The sequence below is a fragment of the Meriones unguiculatus genome, chromosome 4 (genome assembly GCF_030254825.1).
Source record: "Meriones unguiculatus strain TT.TT164.6M chromosome 4, Bangor_MerUng_6.1, whole genome shotgun sequence".
In the NCBI taxonomy this organism is placed as follows: domain Eukaryota; kingdom Metazoa; phylum Chordata; class Mammalia; order Rodentia; family Muridae; genus Meriones; species Meriones unguiculatus.
In genome coordinates, this window is record NC_083352.1 from 118,862,212 (window position 1) to 118,879,191 (window position 16,980).

The 16,980-nt window shown below is 47.4% G+C and overlaps 1 long non-coding RNA gene across 1 annotated transcript; it reads left to right on the forward strand.

Annotated features, from left to right (window-relative positions):
• The first annotated feature begins 850 nt into the window (after window positions 1-850).
• Window positions 851-16,360, forward strand: LOC132653749 (uncharacterized). Its single transcript, XR_009591602.1, has 2 exons — window positions 851-3,401; window positions 16,005-16,360. It is a non-coding gene; the product is annotated as an uncharacterized LOC132653749 (long non-coding RNA).
• Window positions 16,361-16,980: the final 620 nt, after the last annotated feature.

The window sequence follows — 16,980 nt, forward strand, 5'->3', positions numbered from 1 at the left end:
GAAGTTTTCTATGTTTGTGCCATCTAATAAGGTAGTTACAGAGGAGGTGACTGAGACTTGAATGTGGCTGAGGCAACCGAGGAGCTGAACCTTGTGTGTGTGTGTGTGTGTGTGTGTGTGTGTGTGTAGCGTATGTGTATAAGCATGTGTTTATGTGTGCTGTGCAATTATGTGAATGTGCATATGTGCCATGGTCCAGAGGTCTATGTCAGCTCTCTTCCACAATTGTTCTCCGTCTTGTCATTTAATGCAGAGTCTCTCGGTGAACATGGAGCTCTTTAGTTAGCCTAGACTGGCTGCCCTGGGACGCCATCTGTCTGTCTTCCACTTCCCAGCCCAGGGATCACAGAGGTGTGCCTCACTGTCTGGATTTCTATTCTGCCACGGAGGACCAAACCCAGGTCCTGACACTTTTTTGTTGTTGTTTGAGATAGGGTTTCTCTATGTAGCCTTAGTTGTCCTGTACTTGCTTTGTTAGACAAGGCTGGCCTTGAACTCACAGAGATCTGCCTGCCTCTGCCTCACTGAGTGCTGGGATCAAAGGCCTGTGCCACGTGCAGCTCCTGATACTTTTCTAACAACCGCTTTATCACGTGAGTCTTCCCCAACTTCCCTGTCTATATGTCTGTCTGTCTATCTATTTTCATTATAGTAATTTTTCTCTTATCCATCCATGTTCTTTTTCTGTGTTTTCTGGAATTCTGAAAAAAAATACAAGGCATTAAAATTTCTTAAATAATGTATTTGTGTATCATTCTTCAAAATCTTCTGCACCATCAGAGATTGCATTTTGGGACATTCTTTCTTCTGTGTGGAGAAAGGAGGGGATGACACCTGATATTTGTGGCCACAAGGGTGATCATAGGAGATTTTTTTTTTTTTTGCTTTGTTTTGTTTTAGACAGGGTTTCACTGTGTAGCCTTGGCTGTCTTCAAACCCAGAGATCCTCCCCTCTGGCCTGTGCCTCCGGAGTGATTAAAGGCATTCACCAACACCACCTGGCTATTGAAGGAGCTTTGAACCACATCTTGGGTATCTTCTCACCTTCCCCCTCCAATTTATCTTTTCTCTAATTTAGCTCTAGCCTCTTGGGGAAAAAAAAATCCTCAAACAAACTCTTCCTCATTTCTTTCTGAGCTGAGAAGAAAGCCTCCTCTACTCTAATTCCTCTGACAATTCTTCACAAAAAAGAATAGCATGCCTAGATTCCAGATTTGCACTGGTATTTCTCCTAAAAGAGGGCGGAAGCCGAAGCAGCAAACCTGCTGTTATAAGCAGTTGCTGGGCTGAAGGAGCAGCTCTGGGGTCCACACTCTCTGTAAACACCAGAGAAGAGTCCACAGTGTCCTTGGGAGGAAAGAAGCCTTCCTCAGTCCCAACAGTCAAGGAGATACTCTCAGAAAGCAGAACCCAGGTGCAGGGCTTGGGGCATATGTGCAGAAGGACATTTCCTGTGGAAATCAGTGAGGACAGGTGGATGTGGGTGCCTATGGAAGCCTGAGCACTGCGGCCATGCAGCTCAGAGTTCTGTAAGAATTGGTCCTTTCTCTTTCCCGGGAAGGGATCAGTTGTAATGCTGCATGTCTACTTCACAGCTGGATGAATAGAGTTAGGGAATCTTATCTGAGATTGTCTCTCTAGGACCTGCTAATGCCATCCAACCAGGTAAAGGTATACAGATCCTTGTTCCGCAGATCTTCAGAACAATCCAGTTTCTCTGGGACAAATCTCCTCTCCATCCTGGAAGGCCCTTGTTCTGTTGGTCAGTCCTCAATAGTTTTATAACTCATCTTGAAGGCCTGACCCATGTCCTCTCAAAAACTTATCCCCTGTGTCCATCACTTGCTTGCTCACAACCTCAGCAAGTGATTGGTCTGATCTTGCTCCAGAAGGGACCAGCGCTCCAAATTTTACTCCCTTACTGCATACTGTGCTTTTGTCACTCTGAGATGCTGTGTGCAGATTCTAATGACATTTGGAGATAGTCAAGGGACAGAGATACTTCTAGCACCCCACTACTTGAACTGTCAGGTAGCTCATGAAGGGCACCCATTTCTGCCTTCCTTTTGGCCTGTCCAAAACCTCTGTCTCCTTCAAGGTCTATAGTTTCCTATAGTAAAAAGTCACATGCCATTTGGATTGCAGGTACCACACATGTCAATGTTTTCCTTTGGCTTCAGGTCTCTAAGAAGGCGGGCCTGCTGTGTCTCAGGGGTCACTCTCTCCTCTCTGCAGCATAAGGATGGAGAGGTCACTAGAGTTCCAGCTTTCAAAAAGTAAGGTAGTTCTCCCTGGTGGCCTCCTTCAGCCTTGCCTTCTATCCCATCTCCAGTCCTTTGTGACTATGTTGACTGACAGAAACTCTCTGCCAAGGATCCAGAGCTGCCACACTCTGCTGGGACTCAGGTAGGAGACCTTCTCCCTTCATCTGGTTTCTGCAGAATTACCTTAGCCAAAAAGTAGTAACTCTGGGTCAAGGCTGATACAATTATTGATAAATAGTTTATTCCGTGGGTTATGGGTACATGTATCAAAGGATGGTGTAGGTAGCAAAGACATTGATAACTGTTAATGGGACCTAGAAAAGGATTGTGGGGAACCAACCCATTCCATAAGACTCATCCAGTTTTAGTCTTTGGAAGATGCAGACTGTGAGCTCAAAGATCTGGATCTAACAAGTGCCTTCTACATGCCTGGTTCTGTGAAATGGTTTATAACTCTCCAGTCACTCACATACCCTCCCAGTAACCCTAAGAGCTGGGAAGATTCTATCCCCTTGCTCTGGATGAGGAAATAGAATCACAGAGATATTAAGCAATTTCCCCAAAGATGAACAGCTAGTCAGTGGTAGTGATGGTGTTCAAACCTCGACAGACTGAGTCTGGAGCCTGTGTCTTCAACTACAATTCCTTTGAAGGCCAAGGGTTGGGTGATGGGTGACTTTGTAACCAGCCAGAAAATGTTTCAAACTTATAATCAATGAGGCCTGACTTTGAGAAGAGCGCCCCCTTCAGGCCACTGTGCATCCTCTTCTTAAATTGCATGTACTTTGGGAACACTTTATAAATATTTATTGACATTAGTAATTAGCCATGCTCTGAAACCATCTACAGCTCCCATTGCTTTTAGAATTTTGTATGTTCTGGCCTTCAAGACCCTCCACTCTTCACTCCTCAGCTGATCCTCTGGTTGGAATGACCCCAACCCCTGTCTGAGTTCTTTTGGCTTCTATACTTTCTCCTGATTACCCCCCCCAACATTATCGTCCCTAACATTCACATTTCTTGGTTTTTAAGGTACCGTTCCAAGCAAGCAGTCTAGGAGGAGGAGGAGGACATCTTCCCTTTCTTCTAGTCCTGGGGCATCACAGGACCTTGGCATTACACATCTGGTGGAAACAGGTAAGGCGCACCGCCAGCTTTAATCCGGCCCCTCTTCTTGCTGGCTGTGGGGACCTGCAAGGGTCATGCCACCTCTTTGAACTTCAATTGACTCTTAGGCAAATGGGGAACATCTTGCCCATATCTGGTTTCTGGAGGGATCTTTTGAGCCACTGCTTGTTAGAACTATCTGGCATGGGTACATGTAAGTGCAGAGGTGGGAGGGATTGCTAGTGTAGAGTCCATCGGTAGTGGCTGCTGTGGTCATGGCTGGCACAGCCATGTAAACTCTTGCATCATCTGATCCCTTTTCTGCTCTCTCACAATGTGCAGAGCCAGCCCCGCTAGAGGAGCGGGAGTACAGGAAATGCTGTGAGAAGCAGCCGCAGAGACTGTCAAGCAGGTCTAACTGGTTTTCCTCTGGCCAGGATCTTGGGTTCAAATAGTTCTAAATTTGATGGTGAGGGAAGGCCTGGAAGGCAAAACCCGCATACCCCAGCAGGAGGGCTAGAGAACTGAGCGCAGACAGAACCAAGAGTTCCAGCCCCGAGTGTAAATATGCTCACCCACATGGATAGCTGCTGTCCAGATGTTCAGACCAGGAACCATGGCTAAGAGCGTGCCATAATTTTCTCAAGAGGGACACCCTCTCGGCCTTGATGCAAACTTGCCTTTTGCCTTGGGAATCCTGTTTTAGAGAGAATATCAGTCCTTAGATCTTGGGCGGATGTCCCTAACTTGATGACAACGTAGTTTGTTTTCGGTGTTTGTGTTTATGTGGGTTGCCGTGTCTATGGGTATCTTGGTGCACATGTGTGCATGTGTATCGACTCACAGAGACTGTGCACACGAACTCATGGAGATTGTGCACATTTGTGCAGAGCCACACAAAACAGTGCTCTTCAGTGGTGAAGGTAGCAGGCTGGGAGGTGGGTTGTGAGGGATTAGGGTTCCTGGTAACCTTCTCTGTTCTCAGAAAACAAGAGGGATGTGGGCAGGCTAGTTTTATGTCCATTTAACACAAGCCAGAGTCACTAAAGAAGAGGCAACTTCAATGGAGAAAATGCTTCCATAAGGTCAGGCAGTAGGCTAGCCTATAGGGCATTTTCTTAACTGGCATTTGATGTGCGGGGGGGGGGGGTGTCTAACCCATTGTGGGCAGGGCCAATCCTGGGCAGGTGGTCCTGGGTTCTATAATGAAGCAGGCTGATCAAGCTATGGGAAACAAGCCAGTAAGCCATACTCTTCCAAGCGTCTGCCTCAGTTCCTGCCTCCAGGTTTCTGCCCATTTTGAGCTCCTGCCCTGGCTTCCCACAATGGACTGTGAATCTGGGTATGAAAGCCAAATAAACTCTTTCCACCCCATGTTGCTTTTGGTTGCCGTGTTTCCTCACAGCAATGGAAATCCTAACTGGGTCAGGTGGCAGGATAGTGGGGTGTTGCTGTTACAGACCAGACCATATGTTTTGGGGAGGACTATGGAAAAACTTTGGAATTTTGGGTGAGAATATCCATTGAGTATCCAAAGCTTGTTGAGCTGTTCTGTGGGAGATAAGAATGTTGAGAGCGGTGCAGACAACAGAGGCCTGGCTTGTAAAGTTTCTGAGGGAAGACTGAGAGTCCCTTAATTACTCCATCAGGGCCAGCTGACATTTTGAGTTGAGATTCTGTGGTTCTGGTTAGCTGGGGATGAAGAATCAGCTGTGAGATATTTGTTTTATTGGGTCAGTTGATGCTGGTCAGCTGAGAAAGTATCGGTGGTTAAAAAAAAGAGCAACAGCCCTGAGGTGCAGTCTTCTGGGAGCTGCTTCCTCAGAGCCATCCCGTGCAAGTTGTGTTCCAGAGGCCACTGGGGTGGTACCTCGGGCTGGCGGTGGAACATGGTGCCGTAAGAGTCACCCTGGTGGTGCTGTTTTTGAAGGCATGGAGAGCAGCCAAGGCTTGGCACTATGTGGCAGGGTTGAAGAGGGGCTAGAAGAGGCTATTGGTGAAAGTGCCGCCCAATTGCAGCAAGAGGCCCCAGCCTTTTGGAGATGCTAGTACCATGGGATATCTGCTAAGGACAACAGCAGATGTGGAGTGGAGGTGGCCTGAGCCTAGGAGACAAGTTGTGTGTGCTGCAGAGGGCAGAGCCAGATAAATGACCCAAGCTTCGGAGGAGCCCAGAAGGTGGTGAGTGAGTCCCACATGCTGGACACTGAGTTATTTACACTGTTGCAGTTTGGCTTTGCTTTATTCAGATTGTCACTGTGTCCTGACCTGACTGTTTCCCTCTTGAAGTAAGAAAGTATTCAACTTCATTTTGATTCTTACAGGAGCTCACAGTTGAAAGATTTTGAACTTTTAGAAGAGATTTTAGGTCTTTAAAGAGACTGGATATTTTAAAGAGCTGTATTTTTTAAAATGTGTTTAAATTTGTAAAGACTGTGGGACTTTTAAAATTATTTATGTTTTAATGTGAGATCTTGGGGATAAATAGGAAAGAGTCTAGTGAGGTGGTACATGCCTGTAATCCCAGCACTCAGGGAGGGAGAGTTTGAGGCCAGCCTGGTCTACAAAGTGAGTCCAGGACAGCCAGGGTTACCCAGAGAAATCCTGTCTCAAAAAACTAAAAAAAAAAAAAAAAAAAAAAAAAAAAAAAGGTTGTGGCTTAATAATGATGTTTTGTGTGTCAGGTTGACAAGGGGTCAGTTGTGCTGACTAATTATACCCACTTGACACAAGAGTTACTGGAGAAAAGAGTGCCTCACTTGAGAAAATGCCTTTATAATATCAGGCTGTAGGCCAGCCTGTAGTGCAATTTCTGAATTGGTGATTGATATAAGAGGGTAGAACCCAGGGCCACCCACACCCATTGTGGGTAGGTGGGGCCTCCCCTGTGCAGGTGGTCCTGGGTTCTATAAGAACGCAGGCTGCTCAAGCCTGTAAGCCGTACTCCTCCGTGGCCTCTGCATCAGTTCTTGCCTCTGGGTTCCTGCCCAGTTTGAGTTCCTGCCTTGGCTTTTCTCAGTGAACTGTGACTCCGGATCTGTGAGCCAAATAAACTCTTTCCTTCCCATGTTGCTTTGGTTGTGGTGTCTCCTCGACAGCAATAGAAATCCTATCTAGGACAGCAAGCATATGGTCTATTCACCAGCAGCCCAGTGTGCAGTATACGTGTGAATTAATGAGAATGTGTGAAGGTTCAGGGAAGGCAGCAGCTTTTCTTAGACATGATCTAAGACACAGAGAACGGGAGGAGAGGTGCACAGGGGAGTAATGAGCCTGAGTGAGCCTTCACAGTGTTTCCAGCACAGTGAGCAGGCCAGCCAAGTGTCCAGGGGTACAGGGGGACCACTAGGCTAGAGAGAGGAACCCCGCATGGTTGTCAGGGGCCTTGAATTCAGTGTAGAGTTTAGCATAACCCTGTGCTAATGGAATCTGCTGTCACACTCCTGCTGTGTGACCCAGCACATCACGAGGCTGCTTGGACCGAGTTGATCAGCCATTGACTTCCTGAGAGATTTGGGTTTGGATTCTACAGAGAAGGCAAGAGTGTGGTGGGATGGAGAGCTGGGGGAACTTCACTTAGATGTGGCCAAGTGAGGAGCCACGAGGCGTGGCGTGTGGAAGATGCCGTAGAGGTTTAGGTTGGCTGGATAAAGCCAGACAGAATAGGATGAGTCAGATCATCCCATGAATAAGAACAAGAGACAACAACAACAAAATCCCCCAAGTGTAAAGCAGGAAGAAGGAAATAAAAGGAAAAGCAAGGTCTGGAAGGAAGGCTGATCTGAAAGTAAGTAATACGATGACATGAAGTCTGTATTAAGATGAGCCAGGAATTGACTGTGAGCCCCCTAACAGCCAATGGGAAGAGGGGCAACAAGATCAACTTTTAAGTTAAGAAAGGTAAGCCTACTGTTGTCAGGAGGTTTGGGGACAGATTTTTAAAAAAAAAAATTTGGGAGGATCAATTTTAAGTCAGAGGAGTGAGGGGAGTCAGGAGACTGGATCCAACTTCACATGTGACCTTGGGAGGTTTAACCTGTCTGAGTTTTAATTTACTCTACTGTGAGGAGGGTGCACTTGCCCTCTAGGGCCTGGCTGGTGACCTGACGGAGTCTGTGGATGGGCTGGGTACATGGTGGCTGACCTGTAAGGCTGGTGAGCCTGCTCCGCTCTTGTCCTCCCAAAGCTGCCTGCCTGTAATTATTATTATGTTTTCATTTGCCTTCTTCTGCCTTGGGCCAGCCTCTCCTACTGCCCCTGAGACCAGGGCACAACTGGGCTGCTGGCAAGATGCCTAGTGAACTCAGCAGGGCCATCGCTCCCTGCTGCGCCTATGTCTGCAGGTGACCTGCTCTGCCCCCCAGCTTCTGACAGTGTGGCCTTCTCAGCTCCTAGGCCTCAATGGCTGAGAACTGTGTTCCCTGGCCCAGTCTAGCCTCAGCACATGCTCCCTTAGCACACCCTGTGCCTTTCCACCCCGCAAATCCTAGAAACAGAGAAATAATTGTCTGTGCAATCTGTTGTTTTAAGTTCTATCTCGTGGTTAGAACATGTGTCACCAAAGCACAGAGTACTGTGCCTGCTCCTGTGATGCTGACCTAGAGGCCCAAGTGAATCAGGGACAGGCATTCAGGGATGAATGAATGGGATGAGTGAATGAACTGAATGAAGGTTTGTTTGGGGCTGGGGAGACAGTTCATCGGGTAGATGCTTTCTATCCAAGCATGAGGGTCCCAAGTTCTGATCTCAAGCATCCATGTAAAGGGCCAGGACTGGCAGCAGGTGCCTGTAACCCTAGTGCTGGAGAATGGAGGCAGGTGAATCCTGTGGAGCTTGCTGACCAACCCGTCTAGCTGAAATGGCCAGCACCAGGTTCAGTGAGAGACCCTGTGTGGCAGGGGGGAGGAGAGGAGTGGAGCATAATTGAAGAGGACATTTCAGTACCAGTCTCTGCCTTCCGCACACGTATTCACGTGGTGGATTTTACCCTTTGCCACCACACACCTGATTGCACATCCTTGAGGACACACCCAGATTTGTGTGAAGTCAGAATTCATCTCCGTCTTGTAGTTAAGGAAAGCCAAGGGTTATGCTGTTGTTTTTGAGACGGTCTCTGGTAGTCCCTGCTGGCCAGGAGTTGGCCAGGTAGCCATGAACCTTGAGCTCCGGACTCTTCTTCTTCTTCTAATTCCCTCTCATGTGGATTACAGGCATGCATGGCTCTGCCTGGTGTTATGTGGTGCTTGGGATCAAACCCAGAGCTTCCTCCATGCTAGGCAGGCCCTACCATCTGCCCTAAATCCCCCACCTGGAACTTAATTCAAATAAAAAAAATCATATATGTGTACCTACAATCATCTCTCCCTTTTCTCCTCCTTCAAAACTCCTCCTGCACTGGTCCTCCCACTCTGTATCAAATTCATGGCCTCTTTTTCTTAAATTTTTATTTTATCTTTTTTTTTCTTTAAACCTTTTTTTCTAAGTCAGTCTTTAGCCATAAAATAACTTCCTTAGCAAGTTGGCACCTAAGGTTCTAGAAGGCGTCAGGCACCCCAGCTCTCACCATCATCATTGGGCCCATATTCATTCTCCCCATACTCATCCATGGGGACGTGTTCATTTTCTTCCATGATCTTCCTAAGTATAAATGCCACTTGTTATATAATTTGTAGAGAACAGTGTAAAATGCAAACACGAATAACTTTTTACTACAAAATTAATGAGATCTGGGTGTGGCAATTTGAATTTGTAATCCTGGTAGCTGTGAGGCTGAGGAGGAACATAGAGAGTTCAAGGCCACCTTGGGCTAAATAGTGACTTTGAGGCCAAACTGATCTAGATAATAAGACACAGTTATAAAAAAAAAATAAGGTGTATTAAATTCACACACACACACACACACACACACACAAACAAACCCTTTCTGAATTAAATCAAGACTTTCAAGATGGCAGCAGCACACATTAAATCTGGCACTGCATTTTAAACCACACGGCATTGTGAGGCAGCAGAGGCACACGTAGACCTGGAGGACTGGGGCTTCCTTTTGCCTCTCGGTTTACTTACTATCTGGTTCTCATTAGCATGTCATTTAAATATCGAATGAATGAATGAAAGTAGATATGCCAGTAGAAGTTGTATAGCTTTCCTGAGTTATCTAGTTTTCTTATCTTCAAAGTGGGAATATCTTGCTTGCTTGCCAGGCAGTGAGGACCCTCCAAGCCTGGGGCCACTAGATAAACTATGGGGACATGGCCTGGAACTAGTCAGGTCCACATGGCCAGAGGCCAGAGGCCAGCTTTGTGTAGGGCACAGTGAGGCTGGCCTGATAAGGTAGGTGGATTCTGCTCTCTGCAGGCAGCCAGAATGCCTCTGGTGACATATGTCTTCCTGGCTAGAGCCAGGGACTTGGGAGAGTCTGTACCTCTTTTTTTCAAGCCATGTCAAGCACCAACATGGCTCTCTCTGGCATTATGGTAGAAAGTCCACATGCTTTATCACGTCCATCTTCATTTTGTAGCAGGAGTGCCAAAGCCAGGGTCAGAGAGTGAAAACGCTAGGTTGGAGGTTGGTCAGTTGGACAGGGTGGAGTCAGCGTGGATCCTGGCTCAGCCATGGCCTGCATCTGTCTGCTGCCAGCTGAGAATGACAGACTGTGAGGGGAGGGTGTTCACAGACTCCCATGTGTGGTGGCAGAGGACACCGCACACTCCGGCTTTAGATGCCACAGACTATCTCAGGCCAGAATGACCTCTGTCCAGCAGGCCTACATCCGTGAGGCTGTAGCTGTCCAGTGCTGGTATGGCAAGCTCAGGGCACTGAAACTGGGAGACCAACGCTGCCCATTTTCCTGAGAAACATTCTTATACAAATATTTGATTTGCCTTTGACTTTTGTGACAAAAAAAAATAATGGCTTTTTAAAAAACTTTAAATACACTAAAGCCTTCATGAGCTTGCTTTTTAAAATTCAGGAATTGTGCATCATAAACAGAAAAACGGAAGAAATCGGGACCCTTGACACTCTTCTCCCACAAAACCTTTATGGATCACCCTAATTCGCACACCATGTGCCCCAACACAGACAACACGAGCAGACTGCAAACACAGTGTGTCTCATGAGCTTTCCTCCACATTCTTTCACTTTCCTTTTGAAGAATAGAGGTCAAAGGCCAACTGCCTACTTTGAGTCCTGGGATTTGGCTTTTGCAGGGAGTTTAGACTGTAGAGTTTGATAAGGCCTAAAGTCACTGTGGAATCATACAGCCAGTAAACTTCTCATTTTTTGCTTTGAAAGCATCTGTGTTTTGAAACTTGTGGTCAGAAGGACATGCACGCTCGCGCGTGCGTGTGCATACACACACACACACACAATTAAGATGGTTAAAACTTTTTATCTGGTGTTGTGAAATTTATTTTATGCTTTTGCTTTACCATGGTTTTGAACACCTTGTCTGCGCATCCTCGGACCTCCACTTCTTAACGGCTGCTAGGTGTTCTGGGCCTCTGTGATAGTCCAACAGCAGATGTGCCATTCGGACACTTCAAAGAAAAGCTTTATTTCTCCTTCTTTGAAGTCTCATTGTAGCTTGTGATGTCCAGGCTCCTAGAACTGTGGAGTCTGTAGGCGCTGGTTGTGGCCTTCAGGATAACTTGGAGGAGACTCTGAGCTGTACAAAGAGCCCAGGGCTACATTTTTCCAACCTTAAAGCACTCTTAACACCCACCGGCTTTCCCTCTGCCGCTCATATACTCTTTCTAACACACAGACACACACACCCCCCAGAACTCTAGAGTCCCCAATAGCAGGAGAGTCTTCCTTGCCACACATCCCACCTATTGTTGTGAATGTAAACCTGACCTCCGGGTTGTAGCTCGGGCATGCTGAGGCATTCCTCAGCATGCCCAGTGCTGCCACAGGAGCCTTACATGTTGGTACCTCTGGCTCTCTGATCCCTTCATGGAAAAGGAAAATTTGAGGCTCAGACAAGAGCATCATCCCTGCAGTCACACAGAGAACTAGAAGCGGGAGTCTGAGCTCTATCTCCACTGCCCTTATAGGTCTGTTTGGGTGGCTCTCCAAATACAGCCAGTTGTGGGATCTAGAACCCTTTGCTAGGATTCTCTGGGTTATGAAGATTGTTGGCTCGGCCATCACCAGCTTTACCAGCATCCACAGTCCCTGCAAAACACTTGCTGGTGCAGTGTAACAGCACCAACCATAAAACCAAGAGGGCCTTTATTCATCATCCCTAGGGAAGAATAATGGCCTCTGAAAGATGTCCATGTCTTAATCTTTAGAACCTAGAAATATGTTTTCTTATTGTGGCTAAAAAAAGAACAACTTTGCAGTTACCATCAAAGTTAATGGCCTTGAGGTGGGGCATGTGTCATCACAATGGATCATTCTTTTTTTTTTCCTTTCTTATATTTATTTGTTTATTTCAGTTTATTTTCCTTAGATCCCAAGGGGATCAGCTCCTCCTCCTCCCAGTCCCCTCCTCCCCCTCCCTCCCCCAACAGATCTTATAACTGAAAAGCTTTTCCAGCTGTGGTCAGGCCAAGTGTGATTAGAAAAGCCACGTTTGGAAGCTCAAGACTGCTAACTTTGCAGGTAGAAAGAGGTGTTCAAAGCCAAGGAGATATCCCTCCCAAGCTGGGAGAGTCAAGGAGACTGCAGAATAAGAGCTCAGCATGGGTGATGCCTTGAGATGAGCTGTAGAGATTCCTGTGGACGTCTAACACACAACTGTGCCTGAAAGTATAACGTAGACTGTGGTTTCTCCAGAAGGCTCCGATCATCCACCCACAGGTCCTTCCCCAATCATTGTACACACATGTACATGCACATACAATTTTGCTGCTGCTTGACTCAGGTAAATACTGACAAGGTGAGGCACAATCCTGAGGAGGAATAAGAATAAGAATAAAAATGATCATGTTAGTTCTATTAATGCTAGTTTACTGATACTTAGTGATAGCAACACCCTTGGGCACTCTTGGGTGCTGTTGGACACTCTGCTAAGTGCATCACAGTCAGAGGTCTGTTCCGTCATCATAACGATGCTAGGAGACAGGTTAGTCTCCCTGTACCCATGTTCCAATACCCATTTTATAGGTGAGGAAACTAAGACTTACAGAGGTTGAATGACTTGCCCAGGGTCTCACAGCTAAGAAGCAGAGCTAGGAGTGGACCCAGGCTGTCTGGATGGCGTTAATCATTTCGGATACACACACACCTCACTCGCTAAATCCTCCTCCTTCAGATTCCCCTTCCTCTTCCCTCCCCCCTATTATTACTGCCTAAGGGATATATATATATATAAAAAAAAGACCCATGCATGGAGCTCCCTAGGGATTTTCATTGTTGGGTTTTGTCAAAACTTTTGATAATGAACGCATCATGAAAAAACAAACAAACAAACAACTTGCTGATTTTTTTTTTTTTTCATTGAATTTGACATCTCCTTTTATGAAACTTCCCCTATTCCAGCCAGGTGACTGGTTGGACGTGATGTGTTATTAATTGTGTATGGTGAGTCAACGTGTTAGGTTTGGTATAAGGTGTCAGGCTCGTCAGCTCACAGAAGAGGGGACAACCCGGCTTGACATGCACACGGGCTGCATCGGGGCCTTGCAGGGGGTCCTGCTCCTAGGGTGTCCCGCTTGATTGGGCAGGCCGGTGACTGCAGAACATTCCCTGTTTTCTGGGAGCCAGTTGCTGGTGTTTCATACCCATGTCCCTACTTGCCTAAGGGGGAAGGTTGGGCCAGGCCTCAGGAACCCGTTGGGCTGGTTTGGAAGCTTATTACCAGGCTCTCAGGGCAGGATGGAGACCTAGGGAAGGGGGAGGAGAGTTGTGGGGAGGGGGATGAAAGAGATGGAGGAAGGCTCAGTAGGGATGGGGATGAAGGGGGTGAAACAGGGGGATAGCATCGGAGGAGGACCTGGAATAGCAGGGGTCCGTGCTCACCCCAGACTCATCTATCTCATTCCACTCTTCCTTGGCCCCCCCTCACTTCCTCCCCCCGCCCCATTTCCTAGGGCCAGAACTTAATCTGACTAGAGGGTTTGAAAGAGAAAGAGACAATCTTTGAGGAGCTCTCTTAGCTTTGAGAGACTCTTTCCTGGCTTTTGTGAGGGGGGTTGGAGTTCCTATCAAAGTGCCTTGAAAAAGAGGTGATAAGCCAGGTGTGGTGCCACATACTTTTAATCCCAGCACTGGGGAGGCGGAGGCAGAGGCAGGTGGCTCTCTGTGGGTTTGAGGCCAGCCTGGTCTACAGAGTACGTTCCAGGACAGCCCAGGGCTGTTATACAGAGAAAGCTTGTTTGGGGGGGCAGGGGAGGAAGAAGTGGGGAGGGGGAGGTTATAATAGATGGGAGGTGTGCCAGTAGTATGCTTCATGGGCATCCTGAGTGTATGTCCACACAGCTAGACCGTTTGGCAGATCATGGACATCTTTTTTCCTCTGCATATGCTCTTTGAGATTAGTGGTCAAAATAGCTAAGACACAGGTCACTTTCTGTTGTTAGGCTCTACTATCTGACCCACTCCCCAACCCCCAAATGCCTTCTGACCCACATAATATTCTCCCCCCCCACTCCTTTTTAATTCCCATAGCTACATGGAGGCTAGTCCTGTGCTGTGGATGGGGACTCGAGGAGACCTTTGAGCTTGTATCCCTGGTTCTCTTAGACCATCTCTGAGTGGTAGTTGAAGGCTGGGCAGGTGGGACCAGCAGAGAAGCTATCCAGTACCCCAAGCCTGACACGCCTCATCTCAGCCAACTGTCTGTAGAGCAGACCTGGTGGCCCCAGGCTGCTTGGTTGAAAAAGTCAAGGCTCAGTGTGAGCAGGTGACTTGTCCAAAGGTCACATGTTCATATGTCAGACCTAGGGGCAGTGGTGGAACTGAGACCCGGGTCAGTCTGATTCAAAACTCCATAGCCATCTGCTGGAACACTTCTCCTCTGGAAGGTATTCCAGGTCAGGGAAAACTAAGGAGGGTGAGAAGGTGTGGGTCTCCACAGCTGCGGCCTGGCATGCTGTGGCGACCCAAGTGTGCATTTGGATGAATGCATGCTCCCGATAGTGCTTCCTAAAGGTCTGATAAAGACACCGTAGGAGCTCAGCCAATGGGCAAAAGAGAAGCTGAAAGATTCCCTCTGCAAAAATACAGAGCGGCCTGCTGCATGAAGCATGGGTCTTTGTGTAAGGCTGGGTTCAAATCCTGATGTAGTGACTTGATTCTGTTTGCCTGGGGGCAAGTCTCTTGACCACATATGGCTACTTTGTGAACCATAAAAAAAAATAGATACGTTCACGGAGAAGCTATAAGCACTGAGTAAGTGCAGTACTTTTGTCCAGAGCTGGGCACGTGGTAAGGGTTGGCAAAGTCTGGGTTTTCTTTCGTAGACTGAATTCAGGGATAGTACGGAGTTTTTTAGGAAGCCCCAGGAAAGAGAACTCTCAGGCCAGGGCTTAGCAGTTCTGGGAGTTTGGGCTGGGCAGTCTTCCCCCTCCCCCAGTGCCCATTGTCCTTGCCCTAAGCTTTGGAGTGATGGGAGGAGGGGTGGGGAGGAAAAGAGAGGTTCCAAAGGTCATCAATGGGGCCTGACTCTCCCAGGAAGCAAGGGAGGCTGCTGGGCTAACAGCTCCAGGGCAAGGACAGAGAGCTACTGCAGCTTCTGTGTATACCACCAGGGCCCAGCAAACTGGTCCTGGGTAAGCTGCATGTTTCTCATGTTCTTTGGTAGACATGAGGTTGGTCTGGGTTGACTCTCAAGGCAGCTGGGCTTTCCCTCCTTCTGCCCATGAAGCTGCCCAGTTGAAAAGATCCAAGGGCCTCAGAAGTAGTGCCATGGCCTCAGAGGTGACCTGGTGAGGTACTGGCAGATGCTGTGGTGTCCTTCCCACTCACTGGGCAAAGTGTGACTTTGGTTAGTTAGGAACTGATTGCCTTAGACACAGAGACACACTATGGCTGACATCCCTAGCAGGCCCAGGCCATGGGAAATGGAGTCCTGGATACTGGTAGAGGCCTGTGAAGACGCCTTAATGCCTTTGAAACCAGAAGTAAGAAACTGGAAGAAACAAGAAGCTGTTGTGTCAATAGGCACTGGGTAGAAGTTTAACCATTTTATGGAAAGGGCCTCACAGATACCAAAGTTCCTCAGGCCCATGAAAACCATGCATAGCCCAGTCTTTATACTTCCCTCCCTCAAGAGTTGAGATCTTGGTAGCCAGAGGACTTAGATGCTGGGTTCACATGGACTTGGGTTTGAGCCCCGGTTCTATTACTCACTAGTTTTGTGATCCTGGCTAAGAGGCATCAACTCCTTGAGCACCAGTCAGTAAAATGGATGAACGAAAAGCCTTCACAAGGGACCTCTGAACACATGAAAAGAATCTGATGTATCAAAGTCATTAAGGAGTTCAACAAAAGAAAGATGTCGGTGTGGTGTTTAAAACAACTCATTCCCTAGACTCCTCTGAGCACTTGCTTTGGGCCAGGCTTTCTGTTAGGTATCTCATCACTTGGCCTCTGCCTATTCCCAGGTCTTACTCACAAATCTTGGTCCTCAACCCCCGTGCCTGAATCCTCATCACTCTACGCCCTACTCCTAGCTTACAGAGACCAAGGCTCCCTTCCTTTGCCGCTGCATCCTTAACTACCACTGGATCTTCAGACTCTGCTTTCCAGCTGTCCAGCCAGCTGAACCTAGACCCAGAAGAGCCCAGCTGTCATGGTCTCACCACTGGCTTCCTGAAGATAATCTTCAATTTGCCTGCAGCCCGATGCCTCAGTGGGTTCCACTTGAACCTAAGACCCACGGTCCCTCCTCACCTGCAGAGCCATGTCCAAACTCAGCCTGGAGCTGGCTACTTTTACATTCCCCAGCAATCTGTAGAAACTTGAGCCAGCTACTTCCCACTCTGAAATGTTGACAAGTGCTCCTAATAAAATAAAGAGCTTGTTTTCTATCTTTTTTCCTGCCAAAGGCATCAGGGATGATTGATTGATTGGTTGATTTAGAGAAATTAAAACACGTCACATATTTTATAAGCAACTTAACCACCCGTGCAGGAGCCCGAATACTTGACATAAAAATGCTGGCTTTAAATGTGGAAATAAATATTTTTCAATACTCAAATCAGTACTAGATATGAAAAAAAAATGAATAAGGAGCAAAACCCATTTCTTTTCTCTTAACTGGCATCAGTGCACACTTCTGTAGCTCCAGATCCTTCAGGGTTGTAGCTATGGTTTAAGACTGGATAAGGATAGAAGGATAAAAGCATAACCATGAGACACTCAAAGATACTCCATGAGGGGCTACAGTGATCGTAGCCTGTGATATGACACCAGATCTTGCTCACTTTTCCTCACTGTCTTATCCAATGAGCTCCACATTCTTCACCTCCAAAATACAACTCCTAATTCTTCCCTCTTCCTGGAGTAGCGTTCCTCTGGGTCATCTTGAATGCTTGCTCTAGGAGGGTAGAACTCCTTTACTGGTGGGTCCCTGATGTCTCACGTTCAGCGGGTGCTTATTAAACATCTGGAAAGTGTGAGTGATCAGCTTGGGAAGCTCCTACTTAAGTTTCCC